This window comes from Cheilinus undulatus, linkage group 24, assembly GCF_018320785.1.
Source record: "Cheilinus undulatus linkage group 24, ASM1832078v1, whole genome shotgun sequence".
Lineage (NCBI taxonomy): Eukaryota > Metazoa > Chordata > Actinopteri > Labriformes > Labridae > Cheilinus > Cheilinus undulatus.
This window is the reverse complement of record NC_054888.1, coordinates 19,701,676-19,718,186: the sequence shown is the minus strand read 5'-3', so window position 1 is coordinate 19,718,186 and position 16,511 is coordinate 19,701,676. Positions and strand designations below refer to the sequence as shown.

The following is a 16,511-nucleotide window of genomic DNA, read 5'->3' as shown; positions in this document are numbered from 1 at the left end:
TAACCAACTCAAACCCATTTTCCTCTCATTTTTCTCCCTTCAATCCTATTGCACCCATTTACCACTTTTTTTAAAAACCTTTTTCTTAAAGTTTTTGCAACATTTGACCCCCCCCCCCCACTTTCTAACCCATTTTCACCCAGTTTTCTTCCATTTTTACCGAAACATTTTGTAAAAGTTTAGCAGAAGTTTTCACAGATTGTAGAGTGATTGTAATGATTTAAGAGCAGTAATGCCTACCTAAGAATAAATCAAATAAACATAACAAAAGATTAAGATTAAGTAGAGCGGAAGTCACAATTACACAGTAGTATGTGGCACAATTTTTATGTTTTGGTAGAAAGACAATAGAAAACACAAAATCTGAGACTTTTTGTGATTTAAGTAAGTTTAAACTGCATAGAGAATCTATGTGTTGTGAAAAAACACAATAAGAGAGTAGTCAACTTCAGACAAACTAAAGGCTGCTTAAATCACCTTCGGTGCCACAGGCTGATCGCCTCCATGCATCAATGCAGAAATTCATGCAGAAGTAGCCTAGACCAAGTATTGAGTGCATACAAAACCAGAGAAAAGGCCTGAAATATCTGACCTTTTTGCAGTTAATGTAGAATAAATCTAATTTTCACTTTTAAAATGAAATTTCATGAAACTTTTTCCTGATAGTTTGTTTTTAGCTGCACCTGTACATGCTGATTGCCACATGCTGCAGTTAAAATTATTAAATCTATCTAAACTGTCCTTTCCTTTTCTAGTGCTCTTCTTCTTATTAGTTTGAATGACTAATTATGAATTATTTACACTTTTGGAGGATTTCGAGTGTTGATAAGTCATCTGTCACACTTCTTGTGTATAAAAGAAGGTTCTGCAGTGATTAACCCGGTATAAGCAAACAATGACAGGAATTCCTGTTTTCCGTGGTTTTCCGTGGTTTTCTCCCCTCTCCATCCTCTCCTGAGTGTCATGTTCGTGTCCCAGTTTTGATGCTACATCAGGGAACATGGCTGTGAGCGACGCAGCCAGGGACACAGAGGTGTATGTGTAATGCAGCATGAGACTGTCTGTCGTATCACATGTGCAGGACGTAGCCTGCAGGAGGGAGGAGAAGGAGAGGAGGTGGAGAGGAGAGAGAGGAGTGTAGCTCTGAGGAATCACAGTCCCTGTCGCCTCACTTCTCCCGCAGGGACGACTGTGTGCTTTCCCCGTCCGCCTGAGGTGTGTGTCGAGTGGGGGGGGGAGAACGGCCTTGTAAAAAGCTGAAGGGCCCTGCAGGGACCTCGACTTCTGTTGTCCCCAGACTCTGAGCCATGTGCCGTGCTTGGCAGTCCCGTCCCCTTCTGTGCCCGGCCTGGGGACGCTCTGGGAGGGAGGGAAGGTGGGGTGAGGTGGGGGACACGGTGTTTTTAAAGCTATGAGAGGTTTTAGAGGGTGATTTGTGCTGGTGCATGAGTGGGTTCTTCATCTTTTTGTTGCTTACTGCACTCACAAAAACATAGATCAAAAAGTAAAAGCATGTCCAAAGCACTGTGAGGAGTTAGACAGAGCGTAAATATGGAAAATATAGGAAGTTAGCTCACTTAGAGGTCAAATCCAGTATAAAGTGGCATTTTTGGTTTATATGAAAAGTGTTTCAGCTGAAATTTTAAGCCCCACCTTTTGATTTTAGCTGTAAAGACTAAATTTGTAGAATTTTCCCAATGATCTTTCTACTTTATTCCAATAAAATAGCTTAACCTATCCTATATTTTTATTCTAGTTTATTAATTAACTTCATTCAAACCTATTTTCAAAACCAGGAAAATCCATGTTTTTACAGTGCTGTGAAAACATCATATACATCAATGATTTAAAGACACCACAAAATCTAATGTTATATTTATATATTATATAGATATATTATGTTATATTATATATATTGTTGTGAAAAGTTGTAGAAACCGTTCTGAAGATAACTGTCTATGCAGACGATCCTATTTATTTTTATCTATATGCTGAAAATCCTCAACTGAGCATGCAATTTGTTACCTGAATGATGCACTTTCACTTAAAATTACATCATTTAAGAATAAAATTAATAAAAAGTAAGCAGCTTTCATTAAAACAACTTTTTATGCAGATGATAATCAACTGTACCCGCCTGTTTCTTTCAGAAACTGACTCTCTATGCTGATGATATACACATGTTCATGTCTATAGATATTACTGCCGCAATTTAGCCTGACAATCGGAGTTCAATGTTGTTTTAATTATTAGAATAAAGAAGTTAAACTTGATTCTGGTGGAATAAACTACAGAAATCTTTTAGATATCTTTCAATGCAGACAATAATCACGTGTATCTATATAAATGTTTTAATTTTTCAATTAAGCATAAAAATGTGATCAGAATGTTGTCCTCTCAATTAAAACAAAGGACTTAAACATAATTTAGGTAGACAGTATACAGATAAAACAACTGTCTTTGTGCTTATAACTTCCATTAACCTAATTTGGGATAAAATCGTTGCTTTAATTGTTGTTACAGGAATGACGACTTAAAACTTATTTATTTTGGTAGAAACTGCAGGAACGTTTGGTTCCTTTGGTGGTTCTTCTTTGCTGATGATGAGCAGTTGTACGGGTCTTTATTAGGGGTGTAATGCTCCATTGATTTAAAGCAATACATCAATTGGTTGATTAATTATCCCATCATATTAATAGAAAGTCAAAACAGAGATCTACACCTTCACCTTCAAGATTCACTTTTATTTTGAGATTCTCCCCGCCCACCAGCAGTATCCTCAACAAACTACTGTAGCAGCAAGCATGCTATTAGGGTAATGGTATGTTAAGTATGTAGGACTGATATAGAGAAGAAATATATGTTCAAGTCAACTTGTGTAAATAAGTTCAAGAAAATATCCTACCTGGTAAAATAGGCCAAAAATTATCACAATTATGAAAAGTTACAGAAAAGTATGTAAGCATATTGCTTTAGAGTGATCAGAGTGCATGATAAAATAAAACTCTCTGGTACTGAAAATGTTTGCTGTCTACACCCCTAGTCTTTATGTATTATTTCCTCAAATTAGCCTGAAAATTAACAAACATAATTTTAGATGTAAAAAGTACAGAAATCCTCTAGGAGATAACTTTCTATGCAGATAATATCATTTCTATGTGTCATAAATCATTTTCTGGCTTTAGTAAAAATTTCAATCATATGTTATTTCATTAGTGTTAAGAAACAACTTACTCAAATTACCTCTCTATGCAGATGATATGTGCTTGATTTTGTGTAAACGTAACTGTAAAAACAACAGAAATAGTTCAGAAAATAACTTTCTATGCAGATGATGATCCTTTCTACATGTTAAATAATTTCCCGACTTTATTCAAAATCTGTATTACATGTTCTTTCAGTAGTGATAAGAAACAACTTCATTGAAATTGCCCTTCTACGCAGATGTTGTGTGCTTGATTTCATGCAAACTGAACTGTAAAAACAAAAGATACAGTTCAGATAACATTCTATGCAGATAATCATCACTCGTATCAATCTGTATTTTATTTCAAATCCTCAATTTATCAAAAAAAATTGCAAACCTGATGTTGTCATTTCACTTCTAATGAAAAAATAAAACTCACTTAAGCGGTAAAGAAGCTCTAAAAATAAACACCAGTGGAATAACTTTCTACACAGATGATTATCACACGCACATGCCTATACTTTTCATTCCTACAATGAAATAAAATGAGACTTTTACCTTGTCATTTTTTCACAGTAATTTGGAATCTAAAGTTAATTCTGGTATTGAAAACTTCCAAACTGTTTCAGAAGATAACATTCTATGCAGATGATGATCATTTGTATCTATCTGTATTTTTTCAAATCCTCAATTTAGCAAAATAATTGCAAACTGGATGTTGTCATTTCACTTGAAATGAAGAAACTAAACATCACTCAAGCAGTAAAGAAGTTCTAACAGAAGTAATCTTCAGTGGAACAACTTTCTACACAGATGATTATCACATGTGAATGGCCATACTTTTTATTTCCTATGAAAACAAAAAATAAGATTTTTACCTTTCTTGTCATTTTTCACAGTAATTTGGAATATGAACTTTATTCTAGTATTGAAAACTTCCAAAATGTTCCATAAGATAACTATCTATGCTGATGACGATCACTTTTGAGTGTCCATACAAATCATTTAATCACATAACGCTAAAAAGTCACTGGAAAGTTGTCCTTTAATAATTCAGAGGAATTTAACCTTATTTTTAGTGTCAAGAATTGCAAATATTTTAGATGATAACTTTCTATGCAGATGATGGTTGTTTGTATGTGTCTATAAGAATATTTTTTTCAATTTAGTTTGAAACCAAGCCTTCAAGATCTTGTAGAAATTGTCTCTATATGCTGATGATAATCTCTTGTTTGTGTGCAAATGTATGACTTTATGTTTGATCAAACCCTGCCATGAATTTTGAAAAAAAGGGACCAATTTAAAATGACAGATTACCAAAAAGAGAAAGTATTACAGTCCCTATTAAGCGCTATGATATGGTGATCTTCCTAAGCTCGCACCGAAACACATCAAACAGAGAAATAAATCCACTGGGAGTAAATATGTCTGCAAACAGATGATTCTGCTTTAATTTACAGAAACAGCACATAAGTGTCCGTTTTAATTAGAGAGTATCAGAGCGGTCGGTTCTCACCGAGATGACGTGGGAGTGGGGTTGGACGGACTCAAGCAGCTTCATTTAGATCTAATTTGTTTGAATGACAGGTCATTTTCCCAGTATAACTTGAAGGGGTTTCATTACAAAACGTCAGATATCCACTCTGGGTGAAGTCGAAGAGCTTAACTTTAACACATTAGTGATTATGTCGTCAAAGACAGAGTTATTTTAATAGCTGAGGTCCTCATAACGTCCTTCATAATCCAAAGCGTTCCACTTCCATAGAGAAGGTATCAGATTATTCAAACTGCTCATGTTTTAGTCTTAAATTTTCGATCAAGTCCAGATTTTTTTTAATTAGATATAAAAGAGCACCTGGTTCACACAGAGAGACCAAAGACGTGGGTGTTTCTGGAGGTGTCCCACGGCTCTGTGGCCTCATTTTGCCCGACACCCATGCCACGGTGGTGACACATCATTATACAGCACAGGGGAGATCCTTCAGCCTGTCTCATTATTATCAATAGGAAATCAGCTCAGACTGGCTCACAATGGCTCCACCATGTCCAGCGGTTTGACACGGGGACACAAACTTTTGCTAATTAGTGTGAGAGAGGAGGTGTGGGGTGGATACAGCAGTTTATGGTGAAACAGAAAATATAGAAACTGCAGAGATGAAGGGGTGGAATAAACTATTACCGATGGTGAAAGCAGGGGACCGAGCCGTGGAGAAATGTTGTTTTTCATATTTTATTCAAACAAGACTCAGCTAGCATAGCATGTTTGTGATTGTGCCGTCAAATTGGGCGCCATGCCACAATGGTGATGACAACGGGAGATTAGTGATGAATAACCTTCGTGAAGGAATAGTACAGTCTAATGTTACGCATTAATGTGATGATAGTAATAGAGGAAAAATATTGAATAAGCAGTCCTGTCCTTGTAGAGAAACAGTAGCTCATGGAGCGTCTCCTCCAGTTGCAGTGGTGTGAGCTGAGAGGATTTCTGAATGTCTCAGACATTTTACAAGTAGTTGCAAGTTTTAACTCATCATTTTGTGAGTCTGTAGTTCAAATGGGGTTTTATATACATTTATATAAACCCTGTAATCCTATTTATTGGATTCAATTTGTCATAATATAGCTGATATACCAAATCATATTACATCATTATGTATATTCCCAATGTATCCTACTGTATCATATTTCCAATGTGTCATATCCCATCTTTTTGTACCACATCTCATCTTACTGTATCTATTCACATCATATAGCCTGGTTCTGTTGGCCCAATGTATCCCATTGTAACATGTTCCCGATCAACTGTTCCGTATCTACAACATATCGCCTAATCTTGCATTATTTTACCAATGTATCCTAATCTATCCTTTCATATCCCCAATGCATCCTATATATTACAAATTAATTGTTATGTACCCTATCATATTCCTAGTATACTGTAATGTATACTTTCATATTCCCAGTCTATCCTAATGTATCCTATCATATTCCACATATACTGTAATGTATCCTATTGTCATCCCTATGAATTGTACTGTATCATATCACATCCCCAGTGTTTCTTAATGTATCCTATAGTATTCCCAGTATATCCTTTCATATTCCTAGTGTATCCTGATGAATCGTATCATATTCCCCATATACTGTGATGTATCCTATCATATTCCCAGTGTATTCTAATGAATTCTATCATATTCCCTATATACTGTGATGTATCCTTTCATATTTCCAGTCTATCCTAATGAATCCTATCATATTCCCAGTGTATCCTGATGAATCCTATCATATTCCCCAAATACTGTGATGTATCCTTTCATATTCCCAGCAAATCCTAATGAATCCTATCATATTCCTCATACACTGTAATGTATCCTATCATATTCCCAATGAAATGTTACGTATCCTATCATATTCCCCAGGTCCTGCAATGTTCCCAGTTGTGTTCCCAATCAAATGTAATGTGTCCTATCTCATTTTCCCAAAGATTTGAAATGTATCCTATCATATTCCCAATGTAGTGCAATGTATATTATCTTATTTCCAATAAATTGTTCTGTATCAATCATATTCCCAATGAATTGTAATGTATCCTACCATATTCCCAATGTATCATTATGTATCCTATTAGGTTCCCAATATATTATGTTTACCATCATATTCCTAATCAATTGTACCGTATCTTCAACAAATTGTACAATGTTGCATCACATTCCCAGTGTATCGTAATAAATACTTTCATGATCCCGTTGAAAATTGTTATGTATCGTACCATACTACCAATGAATTGCACTGAATTAACAAAGTATCGTATAATGTTGCATCATATTCCCAAAGTACCCTAATGTATCTAAGTAGATACCCAATATATTGTAATTTATACCATCATATTTCTAATGAATTGTAATTTATCCTATAATATTTCCATTGTATTGTAATGTGTCATACCATTTTCCCAATAGGTTCTAATGCATCCTATCATATTTTCGATAAACTGGATGAAATGTGTTGTTTTGAATCACATCTAATTGTATCGTACCATGTCTTGCTATAATCCCAATGTATCGCAGGTGTTGTATCTTATGGTATGATTTTCTTAATCTGTCGTATTGTACTGGATTCCCAATGTACTGAATCATATCATATCCTATCCAAAGTACTGTAACCTACTGTATGATATCAGAAAATATTATATGGGCATGTATAACTGTATTCTATCCTGCTCCTTGGTAAAGCATCAAGGGTCTTCTGCCTGCTTTTACAGACTTTTTCTGCCTGATACTGCAAACCCTACAGAGCTGGAGTGAAACAGATTGTAAAAAGTCAAAAATGTGACATCCTGATAGAGTGAAGTGTCATAATATATGTGTGAAAAAAATGAGGAAGGAGCAGTTCTCCATCATTACATCAGTGAAGGATTTAATGGAGTGACTGTCCTTTAAAATGAAACCTAATCTGTTTTAAACGCAGACGATCAATCATTCAGGCAGAGGAGGAGTCAAACACCACACGATGGGAGTCGGGAGGTAACGTCCTCTTTCTTGGACCAGATTTCTCTCCTCAATCCAAGACAGTGCGAGCTCTCAGCCAACAATACATTTAACTAGCAGCATGGAGGCATGTATGTGCTTTCCACCGGTGCCAGAAACAAAGAGAGCAGCAAACGAGGAAGTCAGGGAGAGAGAGAGGGAGGGGGCGGAGAAGACAATCCCATTGGCTCTGCTTTCATCAGATAGGTGGCACCGTGAGCTAATCCCCGGGCTTAGCTGTGTGTCGCCCAGCACGGCACCCAGCCGGGTGTCGGAGGGGCCACCCTGGCAGATCTAGCGGGCCATGTGGCCATCCCAGCATCCCCGGGGAGGTTCACAATCCCGCCATGTTGCATTTACCTTCTGTGCAGGTGGCCCCGCTGGCCCCCGATTGGCCGGAAACTTTTGCACACGTTGGCAGCGAGAGTTTGAAAACTGTTTGTACTTTAAAAAGCCGCAGACAAAGCAGAAGATGTTAGCAAACTGCACACATACTTTTTAGACTCCTGGCACGGGCGGCAGAGCAAAGAGTGTGATTCTTATCTTGAAGTAGAGACAGACAGGCGGCGGGCGAAACGCCGCGGCTTCTGGAGCTCCAGAGTTCAGGCTTTTGTGGGGTTACAGCCGCAGTTTGTGCATGTTGGCAGCTCCCAATAACAATCCATCAACTGCTGCTCGGTGTCTGCTGCTGCTCCTCGTGTAAACTCATCAGCTAATCTCTCTCTGACTGACATATCCACTCTGTGTGATCGCTGCACGCTCAACCTGACTGACACTTTTTAAAACAGTTAACACAATAAACCCATCCACGAGGAAAGTGCAGGAAAGCTAAATGTTGCACCACATCGCCGACTCCTCGTGCCGTATCAGTTTCTGTTTCCTTTAAGTATAAAAGCACGTTGAACGTCATGATAAAGAGCAAAGGTACCATTTTTTACTCTTAAGTGGGCTTTTGTGTGCATGGAAACAAAGAAACTGAAATAACAAAATAAAACAAAAGAAAAAACAGAAATGGACGACAAAGTAAAAGAAATGAGTTCGTTTTTCACTTGTTATTAAAGGAAATTAAGTCAAATAAATGTAAACATTTATGCTTTTCAGAGATGTTTAGTCCTGTATCTTTATTCCGTTGTGCATTTTCTTCCACTAAAGTTCCAAACTGCAGCATTTTCCACTGAAGTGGTTGAACGCTTCTGGAAATTTGGGTCCCCATGTCTCTTATTTACAATGTAAAAAGTGTAAAGAGTGTTGAAGTGAGGAAAATGAGTATGATAATCATGTTTAAAAAAATCTCCGATCACTAAGATCAATCAAAATAATCTTGTTTATGGTTCCTGCCATTAAAGATGAGTGGAATTATTGGAAGTTTCCTCAAAACTTCCTCAAATGTTTCAGTGGAACTTCATGAAAAACTGCCGATCCAAGATCCAAGCAAATACATCCAATATTTCCAATCAAATTGCCAATTTTTTTTACAAATAATTCCCCCCAAATTACATGGAAAATGGTGGAAAATTTCCCAAAAAATTCCCCAAAGCATCCAAGCTGATTCCCTGCAATAATCATTGAAAAACATTTTTTTTAAAAATCTGTAACTTTTCAGATGAATTCCCCCTTAAATCTGATCAATCCTCTAAGAAATGGAAAAATAAAGTCCACAAGTTGAAAATAAAAACAAATTTCTTAAAATATGAAATCTTCCAATCAAAATTTCTAATCAAATTCCCCAAAATTCACTAATAAGTTTCCCCAAAATTACATGAAAAATGATGTCAAATTTCCAAAGTCCCCAAAACACACTAATGAATTCTCTAAAATTTAAAAAATGTACATTTTTAAATATATAGACCTTTAAATTTCCAATCAACTTTCAAAATGATTGAAAATAAATAAAATTCCCCCAAAATTAACATAAAAACACAAGTTCCCCAAAATGCATGAATATTTCCCCAAAAATTCCATGGGAAATGTCAGAACATTTCCAAATTCCTCATAACATTTAAACAAATTCTTTAGAATTTACATAAAAATTGAATTTTCAGATATATATTTCCAGTTAAATTTCCAATCAACTTGCTTCAGAATAAATTCCCTAAATTTACGTGTACACAAATATGAGATAGCAACTCTATCCAATATTTCTGTGAAAATTCCAAAATAATTTCCCAAAAATTCCAAGAAAAATAGTGGAAAATTTTCAAACGAATTCACCAAAACATCAAAAAAAAAAAAAAAAAAAAAAAAAATCCTGAAATTGAATTTACATGAAACCAAACACAAATTCCAAAAAAACTACAAATATTTCCCCCAAAATTCATTGGAAAATTGAAATTCCAAACAAATTCATCCAAACATCAAAATTCCATAAAATTTCCATTAAAATTAAGATTCCAAATCCCTCCCAAAAACTCAAATCTCTCCAAAACTAACAAAAATATCTACAAAAATTTTATGAGAAATAAAAATGGTAGAAATGATCACGTTGTTGTTAGAAAGCCACAATTTGATGTTACATGTAGGGATTACTTGTACAAAATAGGTTTATTTTGTTCATTTATATTATTTTAGTAATGATTATTTATTCACAGTTAAAGCTAAGGGTTTAGGCTTTGAAATGTTTTTATGTCACATGTTTATCTCTCACCAAGGCTGAGAAATAAAGACTTTCGTGAACGCTGAAATGCTGAGCAGTTCTCTTTTTAGACAGGGTTTTATTGACGGCCTTGGGTCTGAATGGGTTAAATAACTGTTATCAGTAAATATTTCCATACTGCCTTTCCTCTCTCTTATATGGCTGACAAATGTATATTTTATTGTGAGATCATCTCCATATGTTCTTGTGTCTATTTCTAGATTTATTCCCTTGATTTTTTAAAGAAGCAGAGTAAAACACACCACCATGTTGGCATTCAAACCTCCCTGCATGCAGAGCATATCCTTTCTTTCTGTTCCATTTCTCTCTGTATTTATTGTCTGTGCTCAGTGGCGTGAACCGTCCCCATGTTTTTTTTCTTTTTCCTGAGTCTAATATTCATTCTACTGTTGCTCCCTAAAATGTAAACATTACACCTACACAATAGCCGGAATATTTCACTGTGGTAATCCTCCATCAACAGGCCCCACTGGGGGAACACAGGCCTGAGCGCTGGCAGAGGGCCAGCCCCGTCTCTGTACCAAACACTGAGCCGAGCCGGTTGCTTAGTGGAAACAGACAAGCCAAATCGGCGCAGAGTGACCTATTTTGTTGCCGTGCGCCGCCGGGAGTGTGTTTTTCCCTAAACTAACCCCGGCCTCCTCGCTCGCTCCCTCGCTGCTCACCTCTCTCTCCCCTTTAAAAAAAAAAAAAAAAAAACAACCAGATAAATCAGCTGCCAGTGGATGCACGGCGTCGACGCCACACCTCCTCATGTGGTCCGAGCTCTTCCCTTTCTCGCTCTCCACCCCTCTTCAGAGGCACCTAATTATGAAAAGCCTGACTCATTTACATGGCTGTGTTTGATCTAAATTACACTCCAAACCACACCAAATTAGGATCATCTGTGAATGTAAAACACTTTTTTTCCTCTCTGTGTGCTCTGCAGGGCACATGTTCAAATCATGAAGGGGGAATTTACAGTTTCTTAACGTTCTCCTGAGACCTGGGCCCCGTCCCACCCCGCTCCCACCTCGCCGCCGCCGATGGAGAAGGACTGGAGTCACCCACAATTATCCCAGGATCTGATCTGCACCCCCCCCACCCGTCCCACACCCAAATTAGAGTGACTGATTCGTCGTACAGGCAGCACATTAATTACAATGTGCCAATGGCTGGGCCGGGCTAATTGCAGGAGCTTATTATGCATTCATGTTCTCATAATGTACATCATCTTTCTGTCTCGGCCCAGACTCGGCTGTTTGTTTTATTCTATTATCAACTCCTGCACGGGCTCATCAAATATCTTAAAGCTGCGACGCTGCGTGCTTACTGTGTGGGTTTAAAGCTGCAGAACAGCCATGAAAAACAATACATTAAATCAGCGCAGCGTGGTTTGTGTTACTGAAGGGGATCTGTACGTTTCGGGATGATTTTTGTTGGAGTTTTGCAACAGCAGAAAGGACAGAACAAAAGGGCTAAAATCCAGAAAATATGCATAATACCAGCGTGAAATTAGCATTAATTAGAAAGACATGACAGCCTGGATCGCTGCAGAAAGCTTTTTCCTAGTTTTAGATATAAAATATGGCATTTTTTACACAATTATGATTGGAAAATGATTATTTTGGGGCTTATTTTGAAATCCTATAACAATCAGAACCTCACATGAAGGCAAGGAAAGCATCTTTTATCTTTTGCATTAGTAGTTCTATTTGATAGGATGCCAATAATAATCAGTCTTTTTAGGGTCATTTTTGGGCCTTTATTAGCTAGGACAGCTGCAACCAGTGCATCGTAGACGTAGCCTCTGTATTCACATGCATGCTATAATAACTGAGCTAATCTGGCACCTATAAATAGCACTATTGATATTGTAAATTCGGCTATGTTTGCAATTATTTGTAGCTAAAAGAGATCATATTTGCAGAGTGCAACATGCATGCTAGAATACATGTTTGCAGAAATCAACATCCTTTGATGGGAAACACTGAAAGTTGTGTTTTTGCAACCTGACTGTGCAAAATGTTCACTTTTGCACAGCCTGCCTCAGATGTGATAAAATATATCAATACATATGACTGAGATAATGCAAAAATGGTCGAAAACTTGCTAAAAGTGACATCTTTTGACTATCCTTTAGTGCAGGGGTGTCAAAATCAATCAGCAGGGGCCAAATTCTGAATTTGGGTCTAACCTGAGGGCCTAACTGGGTCAAAATTTTCCTTAAACTGTCAACCCCATCTTCAACAGTAACGAATTATAGGGAAAAAAAAGTAACATTTATGATAAATGATCTTGCAATAAAAAGTCAAAAGTTAAAATCATGATTTTTAACAGTTAAAGCACTAAATAAAATTCAAAATCCTGAGTTTAAAGGTCAAAAGATGAGAAACATTTTTTAATTTTAAACCAAAAGGTCAGTATTTGGGATTAAAAGTTATATTTAGGAGTTGAAAAGGTCAAAATATGGGAAAAACAAATCTAAATCAAGAGTTAAGGAGGTGAAAATACGAGATAATATTCAAAATCAAGAGTTTTAAAGGTCAAAATATGAGATACAATTCAAAATACTGAGTTATAAAGGCCTAAAGATGAGATAAAAAGATAAGATTTTAGATAAAAAAGGTAAGTATTTGGGATTAAAATTCAACGATAGGAGCTGAAAATGTCAAAGTATAAGATAAAATTCAAATTAATGAGTTTGAAACATATAAATATGACTTAAAAATTAAAATCATGAATCTTAATGGTCAAATATGAGATAAAAGTCAAAATTGTGATTTTAAAAAGTCAAAATATGACATAAAAAGTCAAAACCAAAACTCTTAGTCATAATTGTGAGATGAAAATGAGAAAATATAGAATAAAACACAAATTTCTTTTCCCACATTCCTGACTTTTAATCAGATGAACTCTGTACTTTTTTTAAAGTCTTATGACTTAAAGAGAATATTTTCAACCATCAAGGTTAATTTTGCATTGTTATACTAGAGGAAATGTGCAGATCTCATACTAGTGGGCCAGTTATAATAAATATATGATATGATTTGGGCCAGTTATAACTGTGCAATGGGCCAAATTTGGCCGCTGGGCCTTGATTTTGACACCCATACTTTAGTGCATGGGTCATCAGCAACATTTGCACAACAGACAGTTTTTACTTGGAAAACACTCAAGGGGCCCTGTAGCGCCACATTATGTAAAAACGCCGCATTATGTAATAATGTAATACATTTTCAATTCATTATGTAATAACGTTGCATTTTGTGAGCCACTAAGCGGTTAGGGTTAGGGCAAGGTAGTAGGGTATACCCTGGAGCCCACCTTAAGTCCTAGGGTTAAGGTTATTACATAATGAGGCGTTATTACATAATGTGGCGCTACAGGCCCAAAGACTAATTTTAACTAAATATTCTGTTTTTTTTTTTCCCTGAAAAATGTAAATATTGTTTTTTGCCTTTGGTAGCAAGATTAGTGCCCATCCCTTAAACTGCAGCTGCCACTAGGGGGCGACTGGGATATTTTGGCTTTATATTTCTTTTGTTTTTGATGTGTTATTTAAATTTTATTCCCTAACCCTAACCTTTAGGGGTCAGGGTCCTAACCCTAACCCTCTTTGGGTCTTCTTAGTTTGTAGAGTGTTAAATTAAAAAAATTTCCCCTCAGTAAATTTTACATTTTTATTTCTAAGATTCTGCTGTTGTGAAAAATAGCCACTTACCATTGCCTCTGACAGTAAGTAGAAAACACGTCATTCAGTTGTCAGTCTGGTTCCAGTTAGGGCTATGTTTGTAACCTCCCACGCTATGGTCAGGGATGCCCGATTGTAGAGGTCTGTAACAGATGAGCACAAAACGCCCCACCTTAGAGGTCTGCAGCCAGATCTTCTTGGATAATTCTAAATAACACTAGAAGGAACATACTATAAGCTGTACTAATGTTAGTTTAAAATAGCAATAATGATAAATTATGGCAATCTAAAATTAAAAAAGAAAAAGGTCCAAAAGCCCAAAAAGTTATCAGGATGGTTGGGCCAGTTTATACCCCTCACCTTCATGATATGGAAGTCAGCAAATCCAGTCTAGTTTAGGTAAAGCTGTGCTTAGTGATTGGATAAGCTTAAATGGCGAATTAAAGGCTAAAAATAGCACGTCGATAAATTGTCTGGTCAAAATGTTTGTTTACAGAATTAGCACAGTAGTGCTGAATCTATAATACACACTAGTCCAAATAAATTCACACCATCTTCACAAACTATATTTGTTTTCTGTCTTTTCTTATTGACAGATGAGTAAAGTTGTGTTACCGTCCCGGATGAGCCCCCAAGGTAACACAAAACTTTCCCGTATTCAACAAGAAAACAGATCAAATATGCATGACAGTCAAGTACAAACTTTATGTTCTAAATGGGCCTTTTTTTTACTTGTGTTTTGGAATTTGCTTTGGGCCATTTAAAAATAGGCCACCATTGGTCCCTGGGCCAGAGTTTGGGCACCCCTGATATTTGTGGTTAGACTCTAACTCATTATCTTCTGTTAAAGGCTGCTAAAGTGTAAGCTTGCTTTTGGCTCCTTTTGTTGGCATATTCATCTAAAGCAGGGGTTCTCAACTGGTGGGTTGAGGCCAAAAAGTGGGCCCAAAAAGGCTTTTTCAGCAGGTCGAAAATGTGTGAAAAAAATATCCATGAAATTTATTTGAAATGTGCCTGTTTTGTTCCTTCTCTTAGATATGTCACATTCTGTAGTGTCCAAGGCCCAAAATGTACTTTTTTTCACATTTAAAGACACCTGATTGGTCGAAAAACAAAACAAAAAAAGGCTGATATTTGGGTCGCAATTTCTCATTACACAAGTGAAGGCGAGTCCTGAGGCTCAATTAGAGGAACACCGGTGATCTAAAGCAGGGGTTCTCAACCTTTTCAGCCCGTGACCCCTAAAATAAAGGTGCCAGAGACCAGGACCCCCCACTGTACCTGAAGATGGTTGAACACAACCATACACATTCAAGAAGAGTCATGTGCAGACAAGGCCGTCCATCAGGGGGGATAAAGGAGAGAGCTTTCTGGGGCCCAGCCAAACTGGGGGCCCATAGAGATCAACAAAATCCTGGTCTATTATAAAATTAAGCTGTGATATCCATATTTTATATATAACCCAAAAAATAAACACTCTTACCAATGAAACAAATCTCTTTTTTTAAGTAAATTGTGCAGTAAATAGCCTTCTTGTTTTATGTTATTTATTTATTTAACCTTTATTTAACAGGAATTTTTCCCATTGTGATACAAAAATCTCTTTTACAAGGGAGTCCTGGCCAAGACAGCAGCATGATAAGTTTCACATAAGGCATTAAACAGGACATAGAGCAAAGGTTACATCCATCAACAAATCAACAAATCAGCAGCTTTCAGCAGAAAAACATGTGCACACACTGGTCACATGTTCCCTAACTCTAATTTTGAAATCCCCTAAACTAACTCAACACTCAAGTTTAACATGACCAAGATGATTCAGTGGAGACAATTCATGTAAAATAGCCCTATAAAGAAAGATATACCAATGTTCCATCTTTCTATTGTATAAGGACGACCAACCAAGTTTCTCAGATTAAAAAAAAAAAGTAGAATTGAAAATATAAATCAATTTTGTTAAAAAAAAAGGATTAAAATGGTTTAAAATGGAAAAAAAATGGTTAATAATGGCAAAAATGGTGGAAAAGGTGGTGAAAATGGATCTTAAAAGTAGCAGAAATGACTTAGAAGTGGCAAAAATTACATATGAATTGCAAAAAATGGCAGAAGAAAGGCAAAATGGAAATGGAAAAATTGGCATAAAAAGTCGTTAAAGGGAGTCAAAAAGTGGCTGAAAAGGCTTTAAACTGGAAAAAAAAATGGTGGAAATCTAGTAAAATGGGACAAACAAATTAATATAAACTGGCAAAAAATTGCTAACTGAGAAAGAAAAAAAGGACAGATATTGGCGGAAACTGGTCAAACTGGCAAAAATGTGTATATCAGATGGTGAAATGTGGTTAAAATGGGAAAAACTGGGCATAAAAAGTGGTAAAATGGGGTCAGTAGTGGCAATATTTGGCTTATGTGGCAAGAATTGGTTTAGAAGTGGCAAAAACAGGCAGAAAAAAGTGGTCGAAAAGGTTTAAAATG

General features: G+C 36.4%; 1 long non-coding RNA gene across 2 annotated transcripts in view; it reads right to left on the bottom strand.

The window, feature by feature from the left end:
• Positions 1-16,511, bottom strand: part of LOC121506416 — a 401,243-nt gene that overhangs the window by 112,710 nt on the left and 272,022 nt on the right. For both annotated transcript variants that reach the window (XR_005991648.1, XR_005991649.1), the window contains one exon: positions 14,070-14,182. This is a non-coding gene — a long non-coding RNA (uncharacterized LOC121506416). The remainder of the gene's footprint in view (positions 1-14,069; positions 14,183-16,511) is intronic.